This window comes from Phyllobates terribilis, unplaced genomic scaffold, assembly GCF_046119375.1.
Source record: "Phyllobates terribilis strain yellow unplaced genomic scaffold, ASM4611937v1 Scaffold_2__4_contigs__length_985480577, whole genome shotgun sequence".
NCBI classification, from domain to species: Eukaryota; Metazoa; Chordata; class Amphibia; order Anura; family Dendrobatidae; genus Phyllobates; species Phyllobates terribilis.
In genome coordinates, this window is record NW_027362762.1 from 127,268,031 (window position 1) to 127,278,217 (window position 10,187).

The following is a 10,187-nucleotide window of genomic DNA, read 5'->3' on the forward strand; positions in this document are numbered from 1 at the left end:
AACAAGTCTGTTCACATTCAGAACACAATAGCAGCCTTCCTTATATACATGTAATGATCATTCAAGAACTCATGCTATCGTGCTACTAAATCAACGTGATCGACTGACTGTAACTGATCAAGTACTTTAGTGGGTTATGTGGCGCCAAATGTAAATCATATATAGTATACTTACCTTTAAAAGTACACACAAAAAATTCCAGAAATTCCTCCTGTTCCTCCTTTCATCTCCTTCTCTTATTTGATCCCAGGCTGTCCACTTCCATAATCAAAAGAAATATATATATAGAGGGACTTCTTCTATATGTGTCCCCGAAGCTATTACCTCCCTCCTCCTCCTCCTCCTCACAATCCTGTGCCGGGCTGTAAGGTAACTGGCTGCAGATAGAGCCTCCTCCACCGCCCTGTCTGCAGTAGGGGAGACAAGAAGCCTCTCCTCTTGGCCAAACCCTACCTCTCCAACACCTGCTATCAGAAATAGAAGTGATAAGAAGACAATTCTGTTTGCATAGGGAAATCTCGAAAACTCAAAAGAAAGGTGGGCAGGTGTATCTTTTGTACTTTAAAGGGGTTGTCCGGGACTTGAACACTGATGGCCTATCCTTAGGGTATGGAAAAAAGGTCCATGAGGACTGGGCTTCAGCACCAATGGGAAAATGTTAAACCATAACTGACTTAGTTATGTTTTAACATTTTCACATTGGTGCTGGATCCCAGTCCTCATGACCCTTCTTCCATTTCTGACCTGGATACCAGCCTGGCAAGTTCCTACACTCCCTGTATCACACCCTGACCAAACAAGGTCTACCAGGGTTCCTTTGTGAATATAAGTGATTTTTGGACTGAATTGTCTTCCCTGGAAGGTGAGTTGATTACTTTTTTTTCCTATCCTTAGAATAGGTCATCAATGTCTAATAAGTGGGGATGAGACACCCGACACCCCCGCCAATCAGTTGTTCCAAGTGTCGGTGGCAACCGGAACTACTCAGCTAAGGAGTTGCACAGATCAGTCGACAGATAAGTGGCTGCGGTCGGGTACTGCACACCCACCCCCTATTGATTTGAATAGGGGGTGGATGTGCAGTACCTGGCTGTGACCACCATACAGTTGACAGAGCTGTGCTGTGCAACTCTGTAACTGAGCAGTTCCAGCCGACATCGGGAACAGCTGATTGGTGGAGGTGCTGGGCGTCTCACCCCCACTGATCAGACATTGATAACCTATTATAAGGATGGGCCATCAATGTTAAAGTCCAGGACAACCCCTTTAATCATGAATTTTAGGTCTAGAGCTTCTTTAAAGTCACTGCCACTTTTGTGCTGCCAATCACAAGGGTCTCCGGATTACCAATACACATCAATGACATTTTGTTCATCAGCATGTGATGGTGGCTATCAATATATGACAGTGCAGCTAACATGTCGATCTGTCGCTACAAAGTTAAAGAAAGTACATGTCAGGTAGGAGAAAGGAAAAGGGTGTTCTGAGCTGCTGGTGAGGATCCACACGGAAATACAATGAGGCAAGAATAGTAACAATGCGGTTTATTTTCAACGCGTTTCAAAGTCATCTAACTTCTTCATTGTAGTTCTTCCTGATGAAGAAGTTGGATGACTTTGAAACGTGTTGAAAATAAAAACTGCATTACTATACTTGCCTCATTGTATTTCCGTTTGGACCCTCACCAGCAGCGCAGAACACCCATTTCCATTCTCCTACCTGACATTACGTAGGCTCTGCAACCAGCGGTGCGCATAAGCTGCTGTGATTTCTTTATTCAAAGTGTTGTGTATAACACAAAGAACCAGGTGAGCATAACCAGTTTATGACCGTCACTATCCGGATAAAACCCTATTGCACTATTTTGCTCCCTAGTTACTCTTCTAAAGAAAGTACATGGGAAGAATGTAGTGGAAATTCTAACACGTCAAGAAGCCAAACAGTAATAGTCACCAGTATTAAGACTCCACCAGTGTCTAGAAATAGCACATCCAAGCACAGATTTCAAGGTTAAAGAAGCACTCCTCCTCCTCCCATCAAAGTTTTCATCCTCTTAATATATTGCAGTCATCATATTTATATGGCACTGTGTACTTACAATTGCTCATTTTGACTTTCTACCCAGCTAATTCTTCTCTTTTCCATTAGGTCTATGACATCACGCGTTTAAAAACTGACTAGCTGAATCCTTCTAAGCTCTATGTAGAAACAGGAGGTCAATTTTCTCTGCACAAGTCATCAGTCACTGCAAAAGTCCCTGGCAGAAGGGAGGAGGGAGCAGCTGGTCAGGAGTTGAAGAGGGAAATGATAAATGCAGGGACAAGAGACTTCCTGTTTCTACATAGAGCAATGAAAGGAGAATAAATAACTGGGTAGAAAGGCAAAATGAGCAATTGTTAGTACACAGTGCTATATAATATAATGACTGCAATATATTAAGAGGATACAAACCTTTGATGAGAGAAGTGCTTCTTTAATCAGTGACTAACTGTAGCTGTAGGCAGAATGTTGTGAAGATGAAAAATATTTCAAAAATTAGGTATAAACTGTAATTGACAAAACCCTTTGACGCGGCTCGGAAATTACTGGAAAACTAACACGTTTTATACCACCACTAATCTAAATGAACCTTTTCTTGGGGGACGTTCTCAGTCTAGGACCATCAGCCGTCCTTATACTGTTAGCTGGTATATAGGCTGCAGCCTTCACAATCCACGGCCTCATGTGAGTAAAAGGAATGATTTCCCCGGTGATTTGTGTAATTTTACTCACATGGTTATTACTTTACTTGTCTCTGAAGATTTTTTTTCCATATAACAATTTACATTGTAACAATTTACATTATTTTTCCTATATTCCGCACATGAATGGGCACAACGTACATGGTTCAGTGGTTGCTCACTGACAGTATATATTGTGCAGCTCCGGGGTCTGTTATATCTAAGAATACAGCAATTCTCAAATGTCGGCTTTATAATACAATTACCTTCAACACTGTCATCATGGAAAATAGTGTCTGTCATACACAGGGTGGAGGTCAGACAGCTGTCACTCACTAAGACCGCCTACTGGACTCCTAAGCCCAGAAACAGCTGTCAGTCACTCACTAAGACCCCCTACTGGGCTCCTAAGCCCAGAAACAGCTGTCAGTCACTCACTAAGACTGCCTAATGGACTCCTAGGCCCAGAAACAGCTGTCAGTCACTCACTAAGACCCCCTACTGGAATCCTAAATCCGGAAAGAATTGAAGCAATGAGTTGAATCAATGTTAGCTCTAACAAAATAGTAAAGGCTGCGTACGGTCAGTGGCCACTGACTGCCTGCAGTGGTCACATAACAACAATGTCACATCACCAGCTGGGAATAAAAGAACAGTCATTGCTGGAACGCCGCCGCTGCAGGAGGGAATAGTCCAATAGTGGAAGCCCCTGTAATCTGCTCCCCAACATGATGATGATAGATCAGACTGCAAATTTAAAATGACAGGTTCCCTTTAAGCCCATGACAGAAGGCTTGTACATCGCTACTTCTGCAAAGTTTTCCCAACTTCCAACATTGGACTCTGAAAATTCTAAGTGTCAACTTCAAGCATAAGATATCTATAAGGCCATGTTCACAGGTTGAGTATTCGGTCAGTATTTTACCTCTGTATTTTTAGCCAAAATCAGGAGTGGGTGAGAAATACCGAAGTGGTGACGTGTTTCTATTATACTTTTCCTCATTGTTCCACTCCTGATTTTGGCTTACAAATACTGATGTAAAATACCGACCAAATACTGAACGTGTGAACGTGGCCTTAGTGTTTGACTATTTGACTTTTCTGCTGTGATATTAGTAATATAGAACCGTTAGTTACTAGAGCAGAAAAACATATAATGTAAGTCAGTCTGTAAAAGAACAACTCTAGGAGTGACGAGTGCCCCACAGCCATCAGGTCTGCTGTCCACGGACAGTAGGAGAATGTGTGGAAATATCCCCACCTGGAGGATCCACATCTGATGCACCGAATAATATTATTATTTATTTTACAATCACTGAAAGTAATGAACTCATCACCTTGCACTTTTCTCGTGTATTATTATTATTATTATTATTATTATTATTAATACACAAGAAAAGTACAAGATGATGAGTTCATTACTTTTAGTGATTGTAAAATAAATAATAATAATAATAAACACATAACCTGATAATGTGGAAGCATTGAACCTATTGTGAGACACCTTCCCCGCTCTCTTCTCGCTCAGGGGCGGCTCCGTCTCCTCCTGTGTGTGGATGTGGAGGATCTGACACTTGGGATCCAAGCTGAGAACCGCTAAGAAATCCCAGGACCGTAACCCCATCCATGCTGGAAGATGTCAGCACACAGAGCCTTGTTATCTAATGCTGCCCGTCAGAAGTTATATCTACACACCCTCTGTATATATACACACCCTGTATACATGGGGTGCTCACTGGGCAGAGAAAAGTACTAAACCTCTGCACACCAACAGCACCGCTCCCCGAGATCACCAAGCACCGTCTGGAGGATGGGAAGATCTGGAAACTGAATGCAAAGACTAGGAAGTCACCCTGACACATTGTTGTGTGTATGCATATAGACACATATATGCAAATAGATATATACATACACACACCTAGACACATTATATATATGTACACATATATATAAATAATGTGTTTGTATATATACATGCATATAGACACATTATATATATATATATATATATATATATATATATATATATATATATATATATATATATATATATATATATTGCACACACTCAGGCACATATAAATACACACACACTACCCGTATAAGTACAGCAGTACATCACTGGTCTGGGGGTAATGGTCGGGGGGCTTCTCCTCCTGTACAATCCCTTTAAGTGCTCCGGAGAGCGGACTGACGGGAGACACCCGGGGCAGTGACCGGAGCTCCGTGTATCACAGTAGTGAGGAAACTTTCCATCCGGAGAAGTTGTCCAGCAGTCAGCCACTCACCCCGGAGATGCTGCATGTTCCTCCTCCTCCTCCTCCAGGACGGAGAGCGCTGGAGATCTACAGGATCCCGCAAGTGCAGGCGTCTCCGGAGCAGCGATCCGCGCCGCACACACCACCAGCAGCAGCAGCAGCCGCCCGTGTAGGGTTATTGCCCCGGAGCTGCAGGCCGAGCACACGCCGCTCTCCCCGCAGTCCGCACACTCAGCGCCGTACACCACAAATCTCATCACTACATTCCTGGAGACCGGAGCACGGGCAGGGGGCGGGGCGGCCGGTGTCACTCTCACAGGGGAGCCGTCAATCACCGGGGACCCCGCCCATGCCACGCCCACAGGCCAACTCCAGGCTGAAGAGGGAGCAGCTCCGCGACACCCGGGACTCTGCACTATACACTGCATGTAGCTAGAGGTAGTATATAATGTATGGCTAGACTATATTATCTACATATGTATAATGTACTGTATGTGTATGTATATTATATACTGTATATATAATGTACTGTATGTGACGCACCCCCTGGGCCTGTGCTGTGCTGCTGTGCAGGGGGAATACCCGGAGCCGGATCGCTGGGGGTTGTAGTTCTCCGTGGCGGTGACCCAGTCCGTGCCCAGGGTGGTCAAACCAGTGGCAGTCTAAATGTTGTAATAAGTGTCCGACTACGCCACCCGTGGATTGCGGTCAGTGGGGACCGCCGCTGCGCTGCAGACCGCTGAGGCTGATGTTGGTTGCGCAGCCGAGTATGGGATAACTCCCCACGGGAGGAGTATTGCCTCAGGGCAGCTAGTGTGGATAAATGATGGGAGTGATGGTGTGAGGATCCCAGTACTAATGGTGCTGGTGCGGCAAGGAATCACAGAGACGTGTGGTGCAGTTCAGGGTCTTTACTGATGGTACAAGGCAGACCCTCCCGGAAGTACTGGCTAGTATAAGGGGCCTGGTCAGTCTGCGAGCAAGCAGGATCTCCCCTGGCCAGGTGGAGTTGTAGGCCTCCCCGTTTATCTGCACTCTTCCTGGCTACCTTGCTGTAAGCGAGTGGAAGTAGCCCACGTCCCTGAGTATACCATGTGGTGCTCACCCGTATGGCTGGTGACTTGGGGCCTTCTGTTAGCCTCCGCTCCTGGATGGCGGCGCTGGTCCCTTCTTTGTGACTGAGCCTCCGGGCTTCTATGGCCAGAGGACCTGGAATCCCCTGCCGGCTGGTTTCTGCTGCTGGGTGTATATCAGTCCCCACAGCCTCGGACTCCTGTGTCCGGCTTTAGTGTCTTCGTCCAGGGCGAACTCTGCTCAGCTCCAGCCCCTGGACTTCTGCTACTGCTCCTCCAGAGCTCCTAGTTCTTGCTTTCCCTCTCCAGACTCTGACTGCTCTAATCCCGCCCCAGACCCAGTTTAAAAGGGCAGATTCCTCCCCTCCCAGGTCTGGGCGGACCGTGTTGCATGCTTAGGGATCCTGACCAGAGAAACCTCCCACTTGCTCTCAGACATAATATCTCTATTACTGCGGCAACCAGACCCCTGGGGTGTCGCATTCCCCCCTAGTAAATTTTAGTACTCCGGGACTAAACACATTTTTGAAGAAACATAAATACAAGGTATAACAATAACAAGACAACATATTTACAAGAAGCTTTAGTCTGTAGAGGTCACGGCGTTTCCGTGACCGGGTGTCCATATCACCCAACAAGGCGAAGTCTTGGCACAGAATAGGGGACCTGTCCAAAGCAAACCCCTTGCGTTGTCCTTGGGCGTGACTGCAAGGCTGGAGCTAGCTACTTTGGGCCGCAAGTAGGCCACGCCAGACAGGTTTTCTCTTCCGCGGCCGTCTTCGCAAGAGGCACCAAGGTGCAACTATCTACAAAACTGTTCCGGTTATCCAGTGTCCATAACCTGTTAGTCCAAATAAATCTGCAGGGTAACTGAGAAACATAATTAGTAACAGGCAACAAACATAAACCATAAACATTTTTCAATAAACAGTCAACTTTACAGTGCATTGGTTTAGATTCTCCAGCGAGCGGGCATCTGACCTCTAGTGACTCTAGTGGACCTACGGAGCTCACTAACTGGTTCTGCACTACAGGGTGTAGGAGGTGTTATGGGCAAGCTGGGCAGCTTTCTGCGCACTCTTTGGCTCACTAGGGGCACGGCAGGCTCCTCCTGTGCTGCTGGTGTGGACTCTTCTGCCTCTTGGGCCGGCTGCTCTTCCAGCTCTACCGGTTCCTCTGTAGGCACTTGCGGGGCTGGCTGGAGAAAGGTGAGGACGGGTACTACGACAGCGCCGTTTACTTGTGTCCAAGACCGGGGGAAGTCTCCGAGTACGGTACTGATCATTTCTTCCCTTTCCTCTGCGGGTTGAGGGTTTTCTTGATCTTCTTCAGGGCTTTGCAGCTGCTCGGGACACTTCTTCAGGTGGTCTCTGGAGACAATGGCTGTGGTTTCTCCTCCATCCTTACTGATTACGCAGATTTTTGGGTTCTCATGGCTTGATGGCAGTACGGTGTACGGGTCCTTCTCCCACTGGTCGTCCAACTTGTGGAGCCGCCTCTTCCTCTTCAAGACCTGCTCTCCAGGTACCAGGGGAACAGCGGGAGCATACTGGTTATAAGCCTTCTCTTGCCTTTCTCTAGCTTGAGACAGACTTCGCTCGACGCTCTCCTGTACTTTCCGATACTGCTGCTGCCGTTCTGTATCCCAGTCTGCCTCTGGCGAGGTGTCCTCAGGCGTCAGGACTCCCATATCCAGGTCAATAGGCAGCTTACCAGGTCTTGCTCTCATTAGGTAAGCCGGGGTACAGTTGGTGGAACCTACAGGGATGTGGTTATACAGGTCCACCAGATCGGGCAGTTTCTCAGGCCACAGACTGCGTTCTTCCAGGGGCAGTGTTTTTAGCAGATCTATCACCACCTGGTTCATCTTCTCGCAGAGTCCATTGGTTTGAGGGTGATAGGGCGTTGTTCTTATCTTCTTGCAGCCATACAGGTTGCAGAACTCCTGGAAGACCTCCGCTTCAAAGGCTGGTCCTTGGTCTGTCAGCACTTGGTCCGGGTACCCGTGTGGACGGCAGAAGTGCTGCTGGAAGGCTCTAGCTGCTGTTTGAGCCGTTAAGTCCTTGACCGGGACCACCACTAGGAACCGGGAGTAATGATCTACGATTGTGAGGGCGTAGATATACCCAGATCTGCTTGGAGCCAGTTTCACATGGTCCAGGGCTACCAGTTCCAGTGGCTGTCTGGTGATGATGGGCAGCAGGGGAGTCTTCTGGCTGGCACGGTCTTTTCTTCTCAGGTGGCACGGGCCACAGTCTCTGCACCACCTCTCGATGGCTCCTCTCATGCCTACCCAGTAGAACCGTTCACGCAACAAGAACTCCAGCTTCTTCCATCCGAAGTGTCCTGCTCCGTTGTGGTATGCCTCCAGAACCATAGCCGCGTCTCGTCTTGGGACCACTACCTGCCAGGTCAACTCATGTGTTCGAGAGTTAACCATTCTCCGGCACAGCTTCTCCCTGTAGAAGAACAGCTTACTTTTCTCCTTCCACAGTTGCTTGGTCTCCTCCGGAGCATCTGGGTCAAGACAGGCATCGGCTTGGGTCAGCATTTCCTTCACCAAATGGACTGCGGGATCACTGTCTTGCGTCTCCGCCCAGTTGTAGTGGGGCAAGGGATTGAACGTCACGGAGCGCCTGTCCTTCACATGGTGGGAATACAGGGTAATCCCATGACGGTGGAACGCAGGGAGCTCAACTTCTTCCAGTTCTTCTGGATCTTCCCCTACGTCCGGTAAGTTCGGCATTCTAGACAGGGCATCCGCGTTGGCATTTGAGCGTCCTGCCCGGTATTTGATGGTGAATTCAAAGTTGGACAGGCGGGCCATCCATCTCTGTTCCAGGGCACCGAGCCTTGCAGTGTCCAGGTGTGTCAACGGGTTGTTATCCATGTACACAGTGAATTTGGAGGAGGCAAGGTAATGCTTGAAACGTTCGGTCACTGCCCACACTACTGCCAGGAACTCCAGCTTGAATGAGCTATAATTCTCAGGGTTCCTCTCCGTGGGCCGTAGCTTTCGGCTGGCGTAAGCGATTACCCGTTCTTTCCCTTGCTGGATCTGGGACAGTACGGCTCCTAGCCCGATGTTGCTTGCGTCTGTGTGGAGGATAAAGGGCTGGCTGTAGTCTGGATATGCCAGGATTTCATCCCCCGTGAGGGCCATCTTCAGCTGGCAGAAGGACTCCTCTTCCAGCTTTTCCCACCTGAAGGGCGGCTTCTGGTTTTTGGCTTTCCGAGATTGACCTATCAGGAGGTCCTGCATAGGGGCTGCCATTTTGGTGAAACCGGGAATGAATCTTCGGTAGTAGCCTACCAACCCGAGGAACTGCCGCACTTCCTTTATGCTGGAGGGTCTTGGCCAGTCCTTAATTACGGTGATCTTATCAGGGTCGGGAGCCACTCCGTCAGCACTCACCACGTGTCCCAGGTACTGCACCTTTGGTTTCAGGAGGTGACACTTGGAGGGTTTCACCTTTAGGCCGTAGTTTGCCAGAGCTTCAAACACTTCTGCCAGGTGTTTCAGGTGGTCCTCGTAGGTCTTGGAATAGACGATGACATCGTCCAGGTATGACAGGACCGTCTCGAAGTTCCGGTGTCCCAGACAGCATTCCATCAACCGTTGGAAGGTTCCTGGTGCGTTGCAGAGCCCGAACGGCATGCAGTTAAATTCACTGAGACCCATCGGGGTGGTGAATGCGGTCTTCTCCCGGTCCGCCTCTGCTACAGGAACCTGCCAGTACCCGCTAGTGAGATCCAAAGTAGAGAAGAAGTTAGCAGATTTTAATGCAGCTAAGGACTCTTCTATCCTTGGTAACGGGTACGCATCTTTGTGTGTGATACGGTTGACCTTCCTGTAGTCTACACACATTCTCATGGTGTTGTCTTTCTTTTTCACTAAGACTAGTGGAGCTGCCCAGGGGCTACAGCTGTCCCTGATTACCCCAGCCTCCTTCATGTCTCTAAGCATCCCCTTGGCGTGTTGGTAGTGTGCAGGGGGTACGGGTCGGTATCTCTCCTTTATGGGAGGATGGTCTCCCGTGGGGATGTGGTGTTCTACCCCCTTTACTCGCCCGAAGTCTAACGGGTGTTTACTAAACACTCTCTCGTACTCTTGAACCACCCGATAGACTCCCTGT

At 48.3% G+C, this 10,187-nt stretch overlaps 1 protein-coding gene across 2 annotated transcripts in view; it reads right to left on the reverse strand.

Moving 5' to 3' along the window:
- LHFPL6 (LHFPL tetraspan subfamily member 6) overlaps positions 1-5,287 on the reverse strand; it is a 176,472-nt gene extending 171,185 nt beyond the window's left edge. Inside the window, exon 1 of one of the 2 annotated variants that reach the window (XM_073662584.1) lies at positions 5,009-5,287. The gene's annotated coding sequence lies outside the window, so the exon portion shown is untranslated. Of the gene's footprint in view, positions 1-174; positions 340-5,008 lie in introns of those variants that run through there. The other variant, XM_073662585.1, reaches the window with a different exon arrangement.
- Positions 5,288-10,187: the final 4,900 nt, after the last annotated feature.